The sequence below is a fragment of the Gossypium arboreum genome, chromosome 9, assembly GCF_025698485.1.
Source record: "Gossypium arboreum isolate Shixiya-1 chromosome 9, ASM2569848v2, whole genome shotgun sequence".
Taxonomy (NCBI): domain Eukaryota; kingdom Viridiplantae; phylum Streptophyta; class Magnoliopsida; order Malvales; family Malvaceae; genus Gossypium; species Gossypium arboreum.
The window spans coordinates 27,226,176-27,249,362 of record NC_069078.1 but is presented as its reverse complement, the minus strand read 5'-3'; positions in this window follow the sequence as shown (position 1 = coordinate 27,249,362).

The window sequence follows — 23,187 nt, the reverse complement described above, 5'->3', positions numbered from 1 at the left end:
GGAGTTTTTCCAAACCGAGTTTTGAAAAAGTATATCGACCAGAGATTCATTGATCAAAACGGAAAGGATTTCTTGAACTTAAACAAGGTTCCATGTCGGTTCATCGACTATGAACGAAAGTTTGTAAGGCTTAGCCAGACGCGAGAATGCATTTCTTCGTAAGTCGTGATGTGCAAACGTTTCAAGATGGATGAACGATGATATAAAGTCAGTATGTTGGCATTTTAGAAATCGAGAATTTGTGGTACTTGTCGGCGAGCTTGCAAAGTCAAGAGCTCAAGAAGGAGAAAAGAAAAGGCGATATAGGAGCAAAGGAGTTTCAGAAGAGATCTTTGGGAAAGCCCTTTCAACACATCGAAGAAATTTAGAGTGATTTAGGCCGATCTAAAGACACTTCGGGCTTTTCTAGACGAGATCGTGATGGACCCCCTGTGAGTACACGAGTCACTTCGGTTGCCAGTGTTGGAAATGGTCGTCGAGACGTAGCAGTGCCGATTTGTGGTAAATGGCATTCGGGAGTTGTAGATTCCATGATCGCTCCTATTATAAGTGTGGATCACCGACCACTTTATTAAGGATTGCCCGAGACCGTCTCGAACAAAATGTAAATCAGAGTGGGAAACCAGGTGCTACTACTGCTCGGGGTAGACCATCTAGAAATACGGGGAATGCTAGTGGTGGTCAGAGAGGATCTAGAGATGCTACAACCAGATCTGAGGCTCGTGCTCCTGCTAGAGCTTATGCTATACGCGCACGTGAGGATGCTTCCTCGCCAGATGTTATTATCGGTACTTTCACTCTCTTTGATACTAATGTGATTGCTTTGATTGACCCTGGTTCTACTCATTCATATGTATGTGAGACCTTAGCATCCAGTAAGACTTTACCGTTGAGTTCATCGAGTTCGTAATTCGAGTGTCGAATCCCTTGGGTCGTTATGTGCTTGACGATAAGGTGTGTAAGAAATGCCCCCTAGTAATCAGAGGTTCCTGCTTTCCGGCCGATTTGATGCTTTTACCGTTTGATGAATTTGATGTTATTCTCAGTTTGGATTGGTTGACCGTACATGATGCAATTGTGAATTGCAAAAGTAAGACTATTGATTTGAGGTGTGCAAATAATGAGATAATCCGAGTTGAGTCTACTGTTTTGAATGGATTGCCAACAATAATATCCTTGATGTTAGCTCAAAAATATATGAGAAAGGGGTGTGAAGCGTACCTTGCATACGTACTTGATAATAAAGAGTCAGAAAAGAAACTTGAATCGGTACCAGTGGTTTGTGAATATCCGAATGTTTTTCCCGAAGAATTACCGGGGTTACCACCTGTTCGGGAAGTAGAGTTTGGCATCGAACTTGTACCTGGGACTACACATTTTCGATAGCTCCGTATCGTATGGCACCAACGGAATTAAAGGAATTGAAAGCTCAGTTGCAAGAGTTGATGGATAGAGGTTTCGCTTGACCGAGTTTCTCACCTTGGGGTGCACCAGTATTGTTTGTGAAAAAGAAGGACGGAACCATCAGGTTGTGCATCGACTATCATTAGCTGAATAAAGTGACAATAAAGAATAAATATCCGTTACCGTGTATTGATGATTTGTTTGATCAACTAAAGGGAGCCTCAGTGTTTTCAAAGATAGATTTGAGATCGGGTTATTATCGATTCGAGTTCGAGACTCGATATACCCAAAGCGCTTTCGAGCGAGATACGGTCACTACGAGTTTTTAGTGATGCCGTTTGGGCTCACTAATGCCCCGACAGTATTTAGGGATTTGATGAATCGGATCTTCAGACCGTATTTGGATCGATTTGTAGTCGTGTTTGTCGATGATATCTTGGTCTATTCGAGAAATGAAACCGATCATGCTGAACACCTGGGATTAGTGTTGCAGATTTTACGGGATAAGTAGTTATATGCTAAGTTCAGTAAGTGTGAGTTCTGGTTAAGAGAGGTTAGCTTCTTGGGTCATGTGGTATCTGCATCGGGTATTCGAGTTGATCCGAGTAAAATTTCGGCCATACTTAACTAGAAGCCTTCGAGAAATATTACAAAGTTCGAGCTTTTGGGACTTGCTTACTTACGACGCGCTTTGTAAAGGGTTTCTCGATGATAGCCACACCAATAACGAAACTACTTGTAAAGATGTTAAGTTTGAATGGACGAAAAGTGTCGGAAAGTTTCGATCAACTAAAACTTATTTGACCGAAGCTCGAAGACTAGAGCAAATTAATCGTGCAAGGAGTTTGTCATTTAAAGTGATGCATCCTTACTTGGGTTGGGTTGTGTATTGATGCAAGAAGGTCGAGTTGTAGCTTATGCGTCGAGACAAATGAAGCCACATGAGAAAAATTATCCAACCCATGATCTCGAACTAGCTGCCATCGTATTCGCTTTGAAAACATGGCGACATTACTTATTTGGTGAGAAGTGCCATGTATATTCGGATCACAAAAGTCTCAAATATTTGATGACTCAAAGAGACTTGAATCTGCGACAAAGACATTGGCTTGAGTTATTAAAAGATTATGAGCTTATCATTGACTATCACCCGGGAAAGGCTAATGTGGTTGCGGATGCTTTAAGTCGTAAATCACTGTTTGCTTTACGAGCGATGAATGTACACTTGTCTGTTCTATCCGACAATGTGTTGGTAGCTGAATTAAAGGCCAAACCCTTGTTGATTCATCAAATTCGTGAAGCTCAGAAAGTCGATGATGAATTGGTTGCAAAACGGGCTGAATGTGTTTCGAACGTGGAATCAGAGTTTCAAATTGACGACGACATTGTTTGAGGTTCAGAAGTCGTTTGTGTGTCCCAAGAAATTCAGAACTTATTTCGATGATTCTGAACGAAGCTCACTGTAGCCGAATGTCAATTCACCCGGGGAGTACGAAAATGTACAACAATCTAAGACGTCAGTTTTGGTGGCATGGTATGAAACGAGACATTTCCGATTTTGTTTCGAAGTGTTTAATATGTCAACAAGTGAAAGCGGAACATCAAGTGCCTACAGGTTTACTTTAGCCGATCATGATACCTGAATGGAAATGGGAACGAATCACGATGGATTTTGTATCTAGGTTGCCATTGTCGGCAAGTAAGAAAGATGCGATTTGGGTTGTTGTTGATAGACTGACTAAGCCGACTCATTTTATTCCCGTACGTACGGATTATTCACTGGAAAAACTAGCTGAATTGTATGTTTCTCAGATTGTTAGATTACACGGGGTACCTATTTCTATTGTGTCGGATAGAGATCCGAGATTCACCTCGCGATTTTGGAAGAAATTGCAAGAAGCTTTGGGTACCAAGTTGCATTTTAGCACCGCTTTTCATGCACAGACTGATGGTCAATCCGAGCGGATAATTCAGATACTCGAGGATATCTTGAGATCTTGCATCCTTGAGTTTAGTGGTTCATGGGAGCGGTATTTACCTTTGATTGAATTCACTTACAACAATAGTTTTCAATCAAGTATTAAGATGACACCTTACGAGGCTTTGTACCGTCGTAAATGCCGTACACCATTGTTTTGGACCGAGCTCGGTGAAAGTAAAATTTTCGTAGTTGATTTGATTAAAGATGCTTTGAGCGTAAAGTAAAATAATTCGTGAAAGTCCAAGGCAACATCGATCGTCGAAGTCATACGCGGTTTAAAACGAAGAGATATTGAGTATCAGGTGGGAGACAAAGTGTTTCTTAAAGTTTCACCTTGGAAAAAGATACTCAGATTTGGCCGTAAGGGCAAACTAAGTCCGAGGTTCATAGGGTCGTATGAAATATCCGAACGAGTTGGTCCAGTGGCATATAGATTGATTTTACCCCCTGATCTCGAAAAGATTCACAATGTTTTTCATGTTTCGATGCTTCGACGTTGCAGATCCGATCCTTCGCACGTAATAAATCCCTCCGAGGTCGAAATTTAAGCCTATATGAGTTATGAAGAAGAACCGATTCGTATCCTAGCCTGTGAAGTGAAAGAGTTGCGAAACAAAAGGGTTCCGTTAGTAAAGGTGTTATGGCTCAAACACGGGGTCGAAGAAGCTACTTGGGAAACCGAGAACTCTACGAAAGAATGATACCCAAACCTATTTACCGGTAAGATTTTCGGGGACGAAAATTTCTTAAGTGGGGGAGAGTTGTGACAGCCCTAAATTGACCCTAGTCGGAAAGCGGTTTTGGGACCGCTAAACCGAATCACCGAAGTATTTGAATATAATATTTATTGTCTAAAATATGTGGATATGAATGTGTGAAAGTTTTAAGCTTCGATTTAGTCGATTGCATGTGAATTTAGTTAATAGGACTTAGGTGTGACACTTTTGAAATGTGATAGGTTAATCTATAAGGATCTAATAGTGCATGATGTCAAAAAAAGTGTACTTGCATGTCAAATTAGCCAAATCTTGGATAGTGGCCGGCCATGGTATGGGCTACTAATGGTAATATGTATTTTTCTATTAACATTTTTTTTGTTACAAAATAAAATAATGAATTAAGAATAATAAAACATGAGGTGAGTGGGAGGGAAACCAAAGTTGTTTCATCCTTGCTCCTCCATTACCGTGACTTGAGGGAGGAAGAAGAAAAGAATTCTCTTGCTTCATGTTCGGTTGGTTGATGATTAGGAAGAGGTAAGTTTGATGTTATTCCATGAAATTCATGCATATTTTTAGTTGTTAGTTTGAATTCTACCTAGCCCATGGTTTAAATCTTTGCTATTTGATGGAGATGATACTCGCCATGGATGTTGTCTTTCTTGGTTGGTGTTTGATGTTGTGTTGATGAGGTATGAAGATGATAGAGTTTGAGTGCTTAACAAAAGGATTGGATGTGAGTGTGTGTGAGAATTTGAAAAGGATGGGTCTTAGCAACTTCATTAAGTGTTCGACCATGGTGCTAAAATGTTGTATTGTGTTTAAACTTAGAATTTTAGTTATATGGTTAGTATAGGTATGGATAACCTAATATGAGAGCATGAATAGATGAAGAGTTTTGTAATTATAAAAAATGGGTTAATTGATATGTGGTAAATGTTAAGTGTTAAATGAAATGGAAATGATATCATATTGGAATATGTATACTCGACCACATGAATGAATACATAGATTGGTGTTGCATGTATTCGGCTATAGGTAAGCATATTGATGGTTCCATCTTGACTTAGATAATCAGCTAAAGGAAAATATTAGCTAATATGTTGAATTTGATTCATGATTTCATATATATGACTCTAATGTCTAATATATATATGGGCTAAGTACCTTGAATTTCTCTTAATGTTCAAGATGATTAAATCAATTTATTTTTAAATTAAGCTCAAGAGCAAAGGGAACTAAATCCGATAAAGGAAAGGAAAAGTAATTGAATAGCCGTTGAAGTCGCTCGACAACATCCGAGGTAAGTCTTGAGTAATGGAACTTAGTTTATGATTTGTTTAAGTCATGACACATAAGCATAACAAATAAACGGTGATATAATGATTCTACTTGAGTTATATATTGAGGTAATTAGTTTATACTTATGACGGGCAATTAATGTGTATAGAGATCATGTTATGAAGTAAATCAAAATCATGCTCTTTGTATGTGGCTATTGAGCCGAAAATGGTAATGGTTGATAAGTGTCTTGTGTTTGAGTTCTAGTAATGAAAATGAAATATAGATGTGTTATGATTTATTGATATATGTGCATGATTATTCGAATGATAATCGGACTAAGATCCGAAGGCATTTGTGCTAGTGATTATATCCGGGCTAAGTCCCGAAGGCATTTGTGCTAGTGATTATATCTGGGCTAAGTCCCGAAGGCGTTTGTGCTAGTGACTATATCCGGGCTAAGTCTCGAAGGCATTTGTGCTAATGACTATGTCCGGGCTAAGTCCCGAAGGCATTCGTGCGAGTTGCTATATCCGGCTAAATTCTGAAGGTACTTGGGTTTGGAAATGAGCGATCTTGCTGTAATAATTTCAATTAATACGCTCATAAAATCCAAACGATAAGGTATGTTTCATATATGCATCGGAAAAGTTGATTCCTTTTTAATAGTATTCACTCAATTAATTAACGATCTTCCGGCCTTTAGATAGGTTTGATTCCCTGTGTATGAATATAATGGTTGAAGCGTGAAGTAAGTATGATTTTGAGAATATGCATATATGCAATTATTCATTTGGTCATATGAACGCTATACTTTAGTCGTAAATAATTTCATTACTCAAAACTTACTAAGCATTAAATGCTTATTCTGTTTCTTTAATTCTTTATTTTATAGATTTTGTTCGTCAGCTATCGGACTCGGGATTGTCAAAGTCGAAGTCGTCCACACTATCTAAGCCCTTTTGGTACTATTTTAGTTGAACTTCGATAGTGGCATGTATAGGACTGACCTTTGTTGTTAATTTAGTACCTTTTGGTAATGTATACATTCGGATAGCCATGCGAAAATGGCTTATATATTTTGAGCATAGCATTACAATCATTTTGTATATATGGTTATTAAGTGGTATGGAAATGCTTGGTAATGACTAGCCATTGGAATGGTTAATCATGATCATATTTGGTGCTATGTATGTCAAGTGGCTAGTTGAATCATGGAAACTATGAAATAAGTGAGATTTACCTTAAAGTAGATGCTGACAGCAGCAGTGATGTGAGTTTGAAAAAGCACTAAAAATAGTATAATTGTAATTAAATAATTAATAAATTATGTAATCGAATCTTGATGAGTCTATTTTCATATGAAAGAAACGAAACGACCATATGAGCCGTATTTTATGAGATGTTTAAGTTTTCGTGAAATAGGGCCAGAGCGATTTCTGGATCCCCTGTTCTGACTTTGGAAATTCACCATAAATTAACCAGACATAATTATAAGTCATTCTTTATATGTAAAGATTCCCTTTTGAGTCTAGTTTCATTAGAAACAAACGGAATAAGTATTGAAGCCCTGTACAGGGAGATATCTAAGTCGTAATGCATGAAGGCAGAGTAGTCGAACCCTGAAAAAGGGGAGACTTTAACTAATAAACTGTACTAATTTGCCCAACCAAAAATTCTAGAAAAAAATTTGTAGATGGATATATCAGTCTAGTTTCAGGGAAAATTTAAGGAATCAGTTTTCGAGTTTTGGAACTCGAGATATGATTTTTAAAGTGACTATGATGCAGTTAACCAACTTTTGTCCGAAATTTTAAAATGAACTGTAAATAAAGGAATTAAGTCTGTAACACCTTGTGTTCGACTCAAAGAACGGTCTCAGTGCAGGCGTTCTGACTGGGTTCAAGCCTTGGCTCCTGCAATTTATTTTTGTTTTTTTTAAGGGAACCTGGACTTTGGCCTTTAGACCTTATAATTAATTGGGGATAAAATATGACACAAAAAGCCTTGTGGCTTAGTGGCAAGTAGGGTGTGGAGCATCTGAGGGGAGGCATGGGTTCGAATCCTATGGCAAGCAAGGAGCATTTATTTTGCTAGCAGGGGGTGGCAAGAGTTGGTGTTGAATTCAAACTCTGATGTTGGAGGGATCCCACATCGGGAAGCTAACATAAGAGTGGTTGCGAAGTTGGCTTTAAATATAGGGAACCATGAGGAGAGTAAAGGTACCTTTCTTGGCTGATCCCTTTCGCTGTAGGGCGTGCTCGTTTGGGTTGGGCGTTGGCTAAGAGTGCTCGGAGCGTGGGTTAACTCCAGTCTCCTATCAGGTGTGTATTTTCTCGCTACTCTAGCTATAGGATGGCTACTTCGGGCCACGATAGGCCGAAAGGGGTCATGTGGGCCTAATGGGCCTACGGGCCCAATTGGATAAGTTGTTTGATTGTGTAGTAAATATTGGACTAGGCTAGGTGAATCTCATATTTGTGGCTAGATTTGGGCTAAAAGGGCCACACGAGCGTGTCGGCCCATTTGGGCCGAGAATAGACTTTAGGCCCATTCGTATTGTTATCCCTGTTTAGAATACTTTAGTTTACCAAATTACTGAAATGCCCTCGATTTGTAGAATTACCATTTTACCCTCGATTTACAAAATTACCATTTTACCCTCAATTTACAAAATTTCCGTTTTACCCTCGATTTACATAATGGACCTTGTGCTATGCATCCAGGAGTGAGTAAGTTGTATCGAGACTTGCGAGAGCTATATTGGTGGCCTGGACTTAAGCGAGAAGTGACCGAATTTGTGGGGAAATGTTTGACTTGTCAACAAGTGAAGGCCGAGCATCAACTGCCTTCAGGATTGTTACAGCTGGTAAAGATACCACTTTGGAAGTGGGAAAGGGTAACTATGGATTTTGTAAGTGGGTTGCCATTGACACCTTCCAAGAAGGATTTAGTTTGGGTAATTGTGGATAGGCTCACCTCTTCTGTTTCCGATAGCTACCTGGTGCACAGCTTCCATTCACTTTAATAACTTAGAAAAGACTATCTTTTAAAACACTAAGAAGGACGTTGAAAGAGGCATGGGTTTTCTTAAAAACTTCAATGTGACACGTCGGATCCGGCCATAACGTCTGGGCCGGGTTTGGCGTTTTACATTTAGTGGTATCAGAGCCAGGTTACAAAACTCGGCTGGGTATGGGTAGCAAAAAATTATTGCTATTTTTTTACTTTTTTTGAAATTGGGGTTTGAAAAGAGTTTTTCTAAAAATTTTGTTTTGAAATTTATCAACAAAACCTGACTTGTTTCTAGAAAGATGCTATTGGAAGTGTGGCACACCGAGTCTCCGGCACCAAATCTGTAAGTTCTCTAACTCTGTTTACTGTTATAGATTGAAATGCTATATTGAGAAACCACTATAAATAGTAGCACTATACTGGAACTTTCTAGTTAGAGTAAACTGTAACGCTTGAATTTAGATTTAGTATTTATTTAGTGTGCGTTCTAGAAATGTAGAAATTGTTTGCATGTGAAATCTATCCGCTCCGATGGATAAATGTTTTGGGTGTATGTTAGTATTATTAGTATCGAGTCTTGCAATGAAGTGTGGTGGTGTAGTTTGAGAGTGGAAAATTTCGAGGACGAAATTTCTTTAAGGGGGTAGAATTGTAACACCCCGAATTTGGGCATAGAAGTATTGGGCCTTAAGTGCAGGTCCGTATGGAGGTTGTATATAGGTATTTAATTGTGCAATGAAATAACACAATTAAATGTCTGCTTTAGTGGTTAATGGCCCTAAGAAGTGTTAGAGAAATCTTGGGTTCAAACTTGGGCTTTAGCAAAAATTTTAGTATTAAGAGAAAAAAACCTGGATGCTTGGATGAGGGCTTTTAAATTATTGTGTTAAATAAATGACACAAGGAAGCTTGTAGTCTAGTGGTTGTGGTGTCATTAAGGTTGTATGGGAGCCTGGGTTCAAGCCTTGGCTCTTGCAATTTATTTTGGTTTTTTTTAAGGGAACCTGGACTTTGGCCTTTAGACCTTATAATTAATTGGGAATAAAATATGACACAAAAAGCCTTGTGGCTTAGTGGCAAGTAGGGTGTGGAGCATCTGAGGGGAGGCATGGGTTCGAATCCTATGGCAAGCAAGGAGCATTTATTTTGCTAACAGGGGGTGGCAAGAGTTGGTGTTGAATTTAAACTCTGATGTTGGAGGGATCCCACATCGGGAAGCTAACATAAGAGTGGTTGTGAAGCTGGCTTTAAATAGAGGGAACCATGAGGAGAGTAAAGGTACCTTTTGTGATAGCCCAAAATTGACCCTAGTCGGGAAGTGGTTTCAGGACCGCTAAACCGAGTCACCGAAATGTTTGAACGTAATATTTATTGTCTAGAATATGTAATTATGAATGTGTGAAAATTTCAGGCTTGATTTAGCCGATAGCATGTGAATTCAGTTAGTAGGACTTGTGTGACACTTTTGAAAAGTGATAGGCTAATCTATAAGGACCTAATAGTGCATGTAGTCAAAGGGAGGACTTGCATGTCAAATTCCCCCTAATAGCTAGTGGCCGCCATGACAAGAGATTATGGGTAAAAACATGTCATAAAACATGTTGGGACAATGGTGTATGTAAGAAAAAATAAAATAGTGAGCATGGGAATTTAATAATGAAAGGAACAAAAAAAAAAAAAAAAAATGGTCTCATGCATGCCCATTGCCGTGAGTGTGGAGAAAGAAAGAAGAATTTTTGTTCATCATTTTTCATTTCCTTTGGGCTGAAAATTCTAAGGAAGAAGGAAGGAATTCTTGTTTCATGTTGGTTTGGAAGAGGTTTAGGAGGAGGTTTGGCCATACTTGTACCTAGATTAAGGTAAGTTTGATGTTTTGCCATGAGATTCATATATATTTTAGTAGTTAGCTTGAGTTCTAACTAGCCATGGTTCAAATCCTTACTATGTCATGGAGATGATATTCGGCTAAGGTGAGGTTGTGTTGATATCATTTGCATGCTAAAAGTGAAGCTTTGTAATGGTGCATGTGATGGTGGATTGATGATTATTGAATATTTTCTTTTAGCATTTTGAGTGAGACACTAAGTTCTTTGTTTAACCATGACCAAATTGAAACGGTATGGTGTTGTAGTGTATTCGGCCATGGTATATCCATAAGTATGATTCATGCATGTTGCATGGTAGGTAAGATATGAGCTTTGGATATGTGTTTATATTTGGATATAAACAACTTGAGATTCGGCCCTTGCACCTACATGAATATAGGTTTGCACATGATGCATTGGTATGACATATATACTATTTCAAGGTGTATATTTGCTTGTGATGATGTTTGGTTATGAAGTAAATGAGAGATGTGTATTGAGCTACAATATGTAATGCATTAGTTAGTAAAATGTATGCTGTTTTTTTTTGTGTGGTATTAAGTGTAAAATTGGCCTCAACATAGACATGCATATTCGGCCAAATGAAGTAGATTGGTGTGCATGTATTCGGTTAGAGGCAACCATATTGATGCCTTATCTTGGCTTAGAGATTGACTAAATGGGTAATTAGTGAGGATGGTTGCCGAATATACGAACATACATATGCATGTGTAATTGAATTATGAATGTTTAGCAAGATGGTTAAACTAGTTGATTTATTGATTAAGCTCAAGGAGTTAAAGAAGGAGAATCAAGCAAGGGAAAGACGAAGGTCATCGAGTAGCCGACTTGGACTATTTTACCCAACACAAGGTAAGTCACTAAGCATATATTTTGTATTGATTTGAATAGACATAATGTCTATGTAATTATGCTTAAAGGAATGATGAATTTATATACATGTATGTATGTGGTGATGAAAGTATTGAATGAAAGGAAAAGAGGTGAGATGTATTGAGTTGTTGATTTCGGCACTAAGTGTGCGGGTATAAACATTTCTGATCATGAGAATGGCACTAAGTGTGCGGGTTTAAAACTTGTACAGCGCTAAGTGTGCGAGTTTGATCATATAGCACTAAATGTGCGAGTTGATTATATAGCACTAAGTGTGCGGACTCACTATATGCTTTTGAATCACTATTGACACTGAGTGTGCGACACTATTGAGTTGATCACGGACAGTGGATCGGGTAAGTGCCTTGAGTTCATGGCTAATAGGCGCTATGTTTATATTTGGGGTTGAGCTTGGTAAGTTTGAACCTATGTGACAATGTAAATTGAAGTCACGTACATAAGAATTATCGTGGAATGTGTGAAAGGTCATGTAGATGTATGATTGTGACGAAAACAAAATGGTGTGTAGAAATGCTTCAAATATCCTATTGATTTGTATATGGAATGTGAATGTGTAACTTGGTATGTGATTGAATCGAAAGGACTAAGGAACTATGGTATAGTTCGGTTTGAATGGAGTAATTAGCCTCGTTTCATTTTGTTTCCTCTTGCGATAATGTTATTAATGGTTGTTAGTGCATTGCTTATGACTTACTGAGTTATATACTCATTCGGTGTTTGTTTGTCACCTATTTTAGGTTTCTTGGACTCAACTTTTTGCGTATTCGGGACCGTCATCGAAGTCATCACACCGGCCAACAACTTTTGGTATTTTCTTCGTAGTTGGTCTAGGAGTACATTTCGGCATGTATAGGCTATTATGTTTTGGTTGAACTTGGTATGTAAAATTTTGAATAGCCATGCGAAAATGGCTTATAAATGTTTTGAGCATAATGTTATAATCATTTGGCATGTATATGCTCATTAAGAGGCACGGAAACGTTTGGCAATGACCAGCCATTAGAATGGGTCGTCATGATTATATTTTGGACAATATATGAAAAAGGGGTGGTTGAATCATAGAAACTATGTGTTAGAGAAAGTCTACCCTAGAAATAGATGCTGGCAGCAACAGTGACGTGGATGTGAAAAATCACTAAAAATAGTAGGAATGGAATTAAATAGTGAATAAATTATGTAAATGAACCTTGATGAATCTATTTTCATATGGAAGAAACGAGATGGTCATATGAGTTGTATGTTAAGAGATATTTGGGTTTTCGTGAAACAGGGCCAGAACAGTTTCTGGATTCCCTGTTCCGACTTTGAAAATTCATTATAAATTAACCTGAGATAATTAGGAGTCATACCATATATGTATAAATTCCTATTTGAGTCTAATTTCTATAGAAACAAATGGCATCAGTATTGAAGCCCTGCACAGGGAGTTACTCAGGTTGTAACGCACGAAGGTCAGTGTAGTCGACCCCTGTAACATGGGAGACTTTAACTAATAAACTGTACTAATTGGCTTGACCAAAAATTCTAGAAACAAAACTGTAGATGGAAATATGAGTCTAGTTTCAGGGAAAAATTACGAAACTGATTTTCGAGTTGTAAAACTCAAGTTATGATTTTTGAAGCGACTAGTACACAGATTGGCAGCTTGTCTAGAAAATTCTCAATAAGTGGTTTGAAGTCTGTTAACACCTCGTGTTCGACTCCGACGACGGTCTCGGGTTCGGGGTGTTACACCTTTCTTGGCTGATCCCTTTCGCAATATGGCGTGCTCGTTTGGGTTGGGCGTTGGCTAAGAGTGCTCGGAGCGTGGGTTAACTCCAGTCTCCTATCAGGTGTGTATTTTCTCGCTACTCTAGCTGTAGGATGGCTACTTCGGGTCGCGATGGGACGAAAGGGATCATGTGGGCCTAATGGGCCTACGGGCCCAATTGGATAAGTTGTTTGATTGTGTAGTAAATATTGGACTAGGCTAGGTGAATCTCATATTTGTGTCTAGATTTGGGCTAAAAGGGCCACACGAGCGTGTAGGCCCATTTGGGCCGAGAATAGGCTTTAGGCCCATTCGTATTGTTATCCCTGTTTAGAATACTTTAGTTTACCAAATTACTGAAATGCCCTCGATTTGTAGAATTACCATTTTACCCTTGATTTACAAAATTACCATTTTACCCTCGATTTATAGAATTACTGTTTTACCCTCGATTTACATAATGGACCTTGTGCTATGCATCCAGGAGTGAGTAAGTTGTATCGAGACTTGCGAGAGCTATATTGGTGGCCTGGACTTAAGTAAGGAGTGACCGAATTTGTGGGGAAATGTTTGACGCGTCAACAAGTGAAGGCCGAGCATCAACTGCCTTCAGGATTGTTACAGCCGGTAAAGATACCCCTTTGGAAGTGGGAAAGGGTAACTATGGATTTTGTAAGTGGGTTGCCATTGACACCTTCCAAGAAGGATTTAGTTTGGGTAATTGTGGATAGGCTTACCTCCTCTGTTTCGGATACCTACCTGGTGCATAGCTTCCATTCACTTTATTAACTTAGCAAAGACTATCTTTTAGAACACTAAGAAGGATGTTGAAAGAGGCATGGGTTTTCTTAAAAACTTCAATGTGACACGTCGGATCTGGCCATAACGTCTAGGCCGGGTTTGTGGTGTTACATTTAGTGGTATCAGAGCCAGGTTACAAAACTCGGCTGGGGTCAACTATTGCTATTTTTTTTTTTTTGAAATTGGGGTTTGAAAAGGGTTTTTCTAAAAATTTTGTTTTGAAATTTATCAACAAAACTTGACTTGTTTCTACAAAGATGTTATTGGAAGTGTGGCACACCGAGTCTCCGGCACCAAATCTGTAAGTTCTCTAACTCTGTTTACTGTTATAGATTGAAATGCTATATTGAGAAACCACTATAGATAGTAGCACTATACTGGAATTTTCTAGTTAGAGTAAACTGTAACGCTTGAATTTAGATTTAGTATTTATTTGGTGTGCGTTCTGGAAATGTAGAAATTGTTTGCTTATGAAATCTATCCGCTCCGATGGATAAATGTTTTGGGTGTAAGTTAGTATTATTAGTATCAGAGTGCGCAGCGAAAGTGTGGTGGTGTAGTCTGAGAGTGGAAAATTTCGAGGACGAAATTTCTTTAAGGGGGGTGGAATTGTAACACCCTGAATTTGGGCCTAGAAATATTGGGCCTTGAGTGCGGGTCCGTAAGGAGGTTGTATATAGGTATTTAATTGTGCAATGAAATAACACAATTAAATGTCTGCTTTAGTGGCTAATGGCCCTGAGAAGTGTTAGAGAAATCTTGGGTTCAAACTTGGGCTTTAGCAAAAATTTTGGTATTAAGAGAAAAAAACCTGGATGCTTGGATGAGGGCTTTTAAATTATTGTGTTAAATAAATGACACAGGGAAGCTTGTAGTCTAGTGGTTGTGGCGTCATTAAGGTTGTATGGGAGCCTGGGTTCAAGCCTTGGCTCTTGCAATTTATTTTGGTTTTTTTTAAGGGAACCTGGACTTTGGCCTTTAGACCTTATAATTAATTGGGGATAAAATATGACACAAAAAGCCTTGTGGCTTAGTGGCAAGTAGTGTGTGGAGCGTCTGAGGGGAGGCATGGGTTCGAATCCCATGCCAAGCAAGGAGCATTTATTTTCCTAACAGGGGGCGGCAAGAGTTGGTGTTGAATTTAAACTCTGATGTTGGAGGGATCCCACATCGGGAAGCTAACATAAGAGTGGTTGCGAAGCTGGCTTTAAATAGAGGGAACCATGAGGAGAGTAAAGGTACCTTTCTTGGGTGATCCCTTTCGCTGTATGGCGTGCTCGTTTGGGTTGGGCGTCGGCTAAGAGTGCTCGGAGCGTGGGTTAACTCCAATCTCCTATCAGGTGTGTATTTTCTCGCTACTCTAGCTATAGGATGGCTATTTCGGGCCGCGATGGGCCGAAAGGGGTCATGTGGGCCTAATGGGCTTACGGGCCCAATTGGATAAGTTGTTTGATTGTGTAGTAAATATTGGACTAGGCTAGGTGAATCTCATATTTGTGGCTAGATTTGGGCTAAAAGGGCGACACGAGCCTGTGGGCCCATTTGGGCCGAGAATAGGCTTTAGGCCCATTCGTATTGTTATCCCTGTTTAGAATACTTTAGTTTACCAAATTACTGAAATGCCCTCAATTTGTAGAATTACCATTTTACCCTCGATTTACAAAATTACCATTTTACCCTCGATTTACAGAATTACCGTTTTACCCTCAATTTACATAATGGACCTTGTGCTATGTATCCAGGAGTGAGTAAGTTGTATCGAGACTTGCGAGAGCTATATTGGTGACCTGGACTTAAGCGAGAAGTGACCGAATTTGTGGGGAAATGTTTGACATGTCAACAAGTGAAGGCCGAGCATCAACTGCCTTCAGGATTGTTACAGCCGGTAAAGATACCACTTTGGAAGTGGGAAAGGGTAACTATGGATTTTGTAAATGGGTTGCCATTGACACCTTCCAAGAAGGATTCAGTTTGGGTAATTGTGGATAGGCTCACCTCTTCTGTTTCGGATACCTACCTGGTGCACAGCTTCCATTCACTTTATTAACTTAGCAAAGACTATCTTTTAAAACACTAAGAAGGACGTTGAAAGAGGCATGGGTTTTCTTAAAAACTTCAATGTGGCACGTCGGATCCGGCCATAACGTCTGGGCCGGGTTTGGGGAGTTACAAGCTGAATTCAAAGGATATATAATGCTCTCCTTTAAATGATGTAATAGGTCCTTTAAGTGATGTATAATGCTCTTCTTTAAGTAATGTAACAGCCGCATTAACACTTTATAACAGCTCCCTTGGACATAACTTATTTCAACTAAATAGTCACTTACAAGCAGTAACAAACTCATTAAAAACACGTTAAACACACTATACTTAATAAACTTTGTTAATAAATTGAAATAAACACTTTTAACTCTTAACTTGATTTAATAAACTGTAAATAAAATAATTTAACAATAAGTTATTGCAGAATTAAATAAACTAAGATAAACATTTATTCTAGAAATTAATTAACTAAAATGATTGTAATAAAAATAAAGTCTTGCAAATCAATAATTAACTAAAATGAGTTTAATAAAGTCCAGCAACTCAATTATTAAACTAAAATTATAAGTTTCATTTTTCACTTGGGCCCCTTGAGTTTGGGCCAATCTGTAATATCCCGAATTAGGGCCTAATCAGAATAGTGGTTTCGTGATCATAAATTCGAGATAGAAATAATTATTTTATAATTATTTTGAGGTTTATTATATGATTGCATGATTGTATGAAAATTTCGTGATGAAATTCTATGCCTAAAGTGCTTAAATTGAAAGTAGGGACTAAATCGAATAAGTTACAAAACTTGCATTCTAGAAGTTTTTAGTATGAAATTGTTTTGGAATATTAATGAGGAGGTCTTAAATAGCAATTTGACCAATTTTAAGTTCATGGACAAAAATAGGACATGGAAGGAATTTTGGAAAGTTTAGTAGTAAGGGTATTTTGGTCATTTAGTTATTAAAATGAATTAAAAACAAAATTAAAAGCCAATTTTGTCCATCTTCTTCATTAGGCTGAAATTTCAAGGGTTCTCCATAGCTAGGGTTTGTTTCAAGCTTCCAAGCTCCATAGTAAGTGATTCCAAGCCCGCTTTTAATGATTTTTACGTTTTGAGATCCCGGTAACTCGATAAAGCTTATGTTAGCGATAATTTAACCTAGGGTTTATATTTGGAAAAATACCCATAGGTGAAATTTGTGTATTTTGATGTTTTATGATAGAATATGAAGTTTTAAATTATGTTAGACAACTTGTACTACTCGATTTTAAGTAAAAACGAGTAAAAGGGCTTAATCGGTAAAAATACCTAATAGTCACAAGTACATGTTAGAGTGAGAATTTGATGTTGACATAGAAGAGAAAAGTGATCAGCATGTTGTAAAACATAAGAATAAGGAATAAAGTTTAATCCCAAGCCTAGGGGCAAAAATGTAAATATGCAAAAGTTTAGGGGTAAAATTGTAATTTTGCAAAAATTTGAGTTAAGGATTAATTTGATAATGTGAGTATTAAATTAGCTAAATGTGTTATTTTAGATTAAGAAAGACGTGGAATCGACCTCAATCGAGGAAAAGAAAAGATTGTGGACTAAATTGCAAAATCTTTGTATTTTGGTACCAAGGTAAGTTCATGTGTAAATAATGTTGCATAATGGTTATTTTTAAGTTATTGATGTTAATTATATGTTATGCTGAATTTTATTATGAAATGTATGCTTTGTGGTTAATTTCAAATAATATGTAAATTATGTGAACTACTTGTTAAATATAATTGTTACCGAGTATTGATTTGACATTCTACGGAAGACGGCAAGGATAAGTGTTCGAGGAAAAGCCCGTTTGAACCTTAGGAATAGATTAGGATACAAGTGACATGTCACTAGGATGGTTGAGCATCCAAACTCGTTGAGTTGAGTCTGAGTTCACTTATGGATGCGAATGTCCGAACTCGTTGACTTGACTTCGAGTTCGTGAGATGTAACTAGGCATCCGAACTCGTTGAGTTGAGTCCGAGTTCACTTATGGATGCGAACGCCCGAGCTCATTGAGTTGGGTCCGAGTTCGCTTATGGGCGGGGTTACATGATTGCTTGATTGCATATATGGCACTTATGTGCAAGTTATCCATGTATCCGAATTATATTCCGATGTGTTCAACGGGTAAAGTTCTACTCAAATGGAGGAATATTCGAGATGTAAAGAGACGTATTGGTAAGTGATGTGAAATGGATATTTTGGACAGGTATGTATTTAACCCTCGGGTTGAGTATTGATACAACCACGATAAGGTAATAAGATGATGAAAATGATTAAAAATGTGATATGTGTTTTAGTGATACATGCTAATGTTGATTGGTATGACTTTTGTTATGTTACTTATTATTTGCATATGAACTTACTAAGCATTTATGCTTACTCCTCCTTCTTACTCATTGTAGTTTTGGACAAGCCAGCTCAGAGTCGGGATAGGTCAAGGCTCACCACACTATCCTAAGACTTTTGGTAATGGCTTGTAAATTTAAGTATGGCATGTATAGCAATATACCTTTTTGTGTAAATGATCTTATGGTATGGTGATGGAATGGTTGAGAAAATGCTTGATAATGATAAACTATGAAAATAGTTAGTTTAGATTATATTTGATGTTAAGGAAAATTATTAAGATACTTAGTGCATAAAAACTCATAAAAGGGATGAAATTTGCCATAAATGAATCTTGCAGCAACACCGATGCAAGTTTAAAATTTACTAAAATCATATAAATTGAATTTGGTGATGGAGTACATATAAAATTGAAGCTTATTATGTCTAGTTTCACATGAAAGAAATGAAACAGGTAAAGGAATTATATGTTACAAGATATTTGAATTTTAGTGAAACAGGGTCATAGCAGTTTCTGAATCCCCTGTTCCAACTTTAGAAATTCACCATAAATTGTAAAGATATAATTAGGTAGTGTATTTTATATTCTCAGAATCCTTATTGAGTCTAGTTTTAGGATAAATAAACCTCATAGTCATATGGATTTTTTACAGAGAGAAATATGGTTCGTGGTAAACAGAGGTCAGACTAGTCAAGTCCTGAAACAGGGGTAATTTTAACTAATAAATTGTACTAATTGGCCCAACCAAAAATTCTAGAAAAAATTTAGTAGATAGGTATATGAGTCTAGATTTAGGAAAAATTTACAGATCTTGATTTTGAGTTTTGTAACTCAAGATATGATTTTTCTTGTGACTGTGATGCAAGTAGCTTAAAAGCTGTGAATGTAGAAATAAATAATCCAAAGTTCTAAATATGTTAAATTAAGCTTAGTAACACCTCATACTCGACTCCGGTGACGGTCTCGGGCGTGAGGGCGTTACACAATCTCGGTGTTGTGGAGTTGGGTCGTAACATGATGCAACTAGGTTCACATCATTTGTATGGTCGTAAATGCCGAACTTCGTTGTACTAGACTGAATTGAGTGAGAAAAAGATCCACGGGGTTGATTTGATCCGAGAGACTAAAAGTAAAGCGAAAGTAATTCGTGATAGTTTGAAAGCTACTTCAAATCAATAGAAATCATATGTGGATTTGAAATGAAAAGACATTGAATTTCAGATTGGTGATAAAGTAATTCTAAAAGTATCTCTATGAAAGAAAATACTTTATTTTGGTTGCAAAGGCAAGCTGAGTTCGCGATTCATCAGGCTGCATTAGATTATTGAAAGAATAGGCCAGTGGCATATCGGTTAGCTTTACCGTCAGAACTAGAAAAGATTCACAATGTGTTTCATGTATCGATGTTACATCAATATAGATCAGATCCATCACATGTAATTTCTCCGGCAGAGATTGAAATTCAACCCGACATGACGTACAACAAATAACTTATCAGAATTTTAGCTCAAAAGGTTTAAGAGTTGAGAAATAAACGCATGGCTTTAGTGAAAGTTTTGTGGAAACGTCATAGTGTTGAAGAAGCTACGTGGGAGCCCAAAGACACTATGAGAAAATAGTACCCTAACCTTTTCACTGGTAAGATTTTTGGCGACGAAAATCCCTAAGGGGGGGAGAGTTGTAACAGCTTGTTTTAGGTCAAATTGGAACTGTGGTTTTAGGACCACAAATTTGAAGTAAAAATATTTAATTTATTATATTTTAATGTTTACGGCATTAAAATATGATTGTGTGAAAGTTTCGTTTAGAAATTATTATCATTTGAATGCTTAATTCGGTAAAAAGGACCAAATCGCATAAAGTGTAAAACTTATGTGCTATTAGTTAAATGTGTCTAATAGCTATGGTTTATTAAAGTGAAGGTCCTTAAGTGGTAAATAACCAATTATATGTTAGAGGACTTGTATGATGATTGGTATTGTTGAAATTTGATTTATATTAAAAGGGAAATTAGGTAAATTAACAAATAAGTGATGAATAATTAAAACAAAACATAAAATTTTGTTTTCATTCATCTTCCTTAGCCGAATGAAGCATGAAGAAAAGCCATTTTAGGGTTTGAATCTTTTGGTCATTTTCAAGTTCAATTGTAAGTCCGTTTTTGTCCCGTTTTTAATGATTTCTACTATTTGAGATCATTACAACTAGGTCTAGCTAGCCCAGGGACTATTTTGCAAAACTGTTAAAGATTTTGAATGATTCCATTGATGAATACATGTGTGTTTTGATGTTTGATGATAGATTATAAATGTTTATTGTTATTTATACAAGTTTTATAAAGTGATTTTTAGTGAAAATGTAAATTAGGGATTAAATTGTGAAATGTGAAAATTTAGTGGTTAAAATGTGAAATAAATGAAAAATATGGGCTACTAAGGATATAATAGTAATTCGGCTAGGTTTGGGTTGTGATGAAATTGAATGAATTTTCTTTTACGAGCCTAGGGATTAAATTGAAAAAGTTGTGAAATTCTAATGGTAAACATGTAAATGTGTGTTTTGGATTAAATTGAATAGAGAGATTATTAAATAAGTTAATTTTGAATATTTAGATCAATAAAAGTGAAATTCCAATCTAGATCAGGGGAAAACTAAAGTTATCGACTAATCGACCTATTTCGTCATTTTCACATCCAATGTAAGTTCGTATATGAATAATTTCACTGTAGATGTATTTTAAAAATTTTGATATTGATAAGTTCTGAGTACGAGATTTCAGATAAGTTCGGCAATGACTCAACGATAATTCGGCATTCGAAATCCCGGTTGAACCTAAGAAATAGATTAGGATACTAGTGACATGTCATTAGGGAACATTAATGATTTGGCTTCAGGCCATGATATTAGCACTTCAGGTGTGAGATGTAACACCCCAAACCCATATTCAACACTAGAATAGGGTATGAGGCATTACTAGACTTACATCACAAACAAACATACAATTTCTAGTCATAAATTTTCATCCAAATTAAAACCATTTGGATTCAATCATAAAGTACCTAATACGAACCTACGAGGCCCAACACATGCTTTGGACGTGATTCAGGACTAAACCGAGAACTTAAGAAATTTTTACAAAACTTAGAAAAATTTTGCTATGAACAGGGGTCACACGCCCTTGTGGTTTGGGACACGCCCGTGTGGGCATGTCGTGTGGTCACACATGCCCTTGTCCTTAACCCGTGTAACTCTCTATTTTGCAAAGCATGAACAAATTGAAGTCACACGGCCAAGCCACATGCCCGTGTGCTAGACCGTGTGGTTATTTAAATTTCACAAAATAGGTGCAGACTTTACACGGTCGGGACACACATCAGAACGCCCCACGAGACCATCACCGAGTCGAGCTTGAGGGTTACCGAACATAATTTATTAATTTAAGAACTTCAAATCATTTGTTTCTACATTCACAGCTTTCTAGCTACTCGCGTCACAGTTACAAGAAAAATCATATCTCGAGTTATGAAACTCGAAATCAAGATCCGTAAATTTTCCCTAAATCTAGGCTCATATATCTATTTAATAATTTGTTTCTAGAATTTTTGGTTGGGAAAATTAGTACAGTTTATTAGTTAAAGTCTTCCCTGTTTCAGGGTTCGACTGCTCTGGCATATGTGAATTACGAATAAGATATCTCTCTATACAGAATTTCAATGACTATAAGGTTTATTTTTATTAAAACTAGACTCAATAAGGAATCTGTACATATAAATAAAAACTTCTAATTATTTTTTTAAAATTTATCATGAATTTTTAAAGTCAGAACAGGGGATCCAGAAATCACTCTGGCCCTGTTTCACAAAAGTTTAAATATCTCATAAAATATAATTTATATGCCTGTTTTGTTCAATCCACATGAAAATAGACTCATTAAGAATCAATTTCATAACTTACTCATTATTTATTTCCATTTATACTATTTTTAGTGATTTTTCAATTTCATGTCATTGCTGCAGCAATATTCTGTTTTAAGGCAAGTTTCATCTTTCCATGAATTTTTATGAACTAGATAACCTATTCAACTTCCATAATATCAAACATGATCTAAATTAGCCATCACCATGACTTATCAATATCAAACATTTTCTCAACCAAACATGGCCATATCATAAAATTATTTACACAAAATAGGTATATTGCTATACATGCCATACTTAAGTAGTTGTACAAGCCATTTACCAAGATAAAAGTCCTTTGGATAGTGTGATCGAACTTTCGACTGTCCCGATTCCCCGAGCCGGCTTGTTCAAAACTACAGTGAATGAAAAGGAAGGAGTAAGCATAAATGCTTAGTAAGTTCATATGAAAATAACAAGTAACATAATAATACAAATATACCAAACAACTTTAGCATGGTACCACCAAAACATATATCACATCTTTAAACATCATTCATCATCTTACCACCTTATCGTTGTTGTATCTATTTTCAACCCGAGGGTTAAGAACATACCTGTCCAAAGTGTCCATTTCACAACACTTACCCAAAACGTCACTTATATCTTAAGTGCTCTTCCATTAAACTAGAAATTTCACCGTTGAACACATCGGAATATAACTCGGATACATGGATAATTTGCACATAAGTGCCACATATGTAATCAAGAGATCATGTAACCCGCCCCTAAGTGAACTCGGACTCAACTCAACGAGCTTGGGCGTTCGCATCCATAAATGAACTCGAACTCAACTCAACGAGTTCGGATGCCTAGTTACATCTCACGAACTCGAACTCAACTCAACGAGTTCGGATGCTCAACCATCCTAGTGACATGTCACTTGTATCCTAATCTATTCCTAAGGTTCAAACGGGCTTTTTCCCTCGATCTCACATTTACCGTCTTCCATGGAATATCGGAACCGATACTCGGTAGCAATTCATATTTATCAAGTAGTAAACATAATTTGCATATTACTCAACATTAACCACAAAGCATAATATTTCACGATTAAAAATCAGCATATCATATAATTA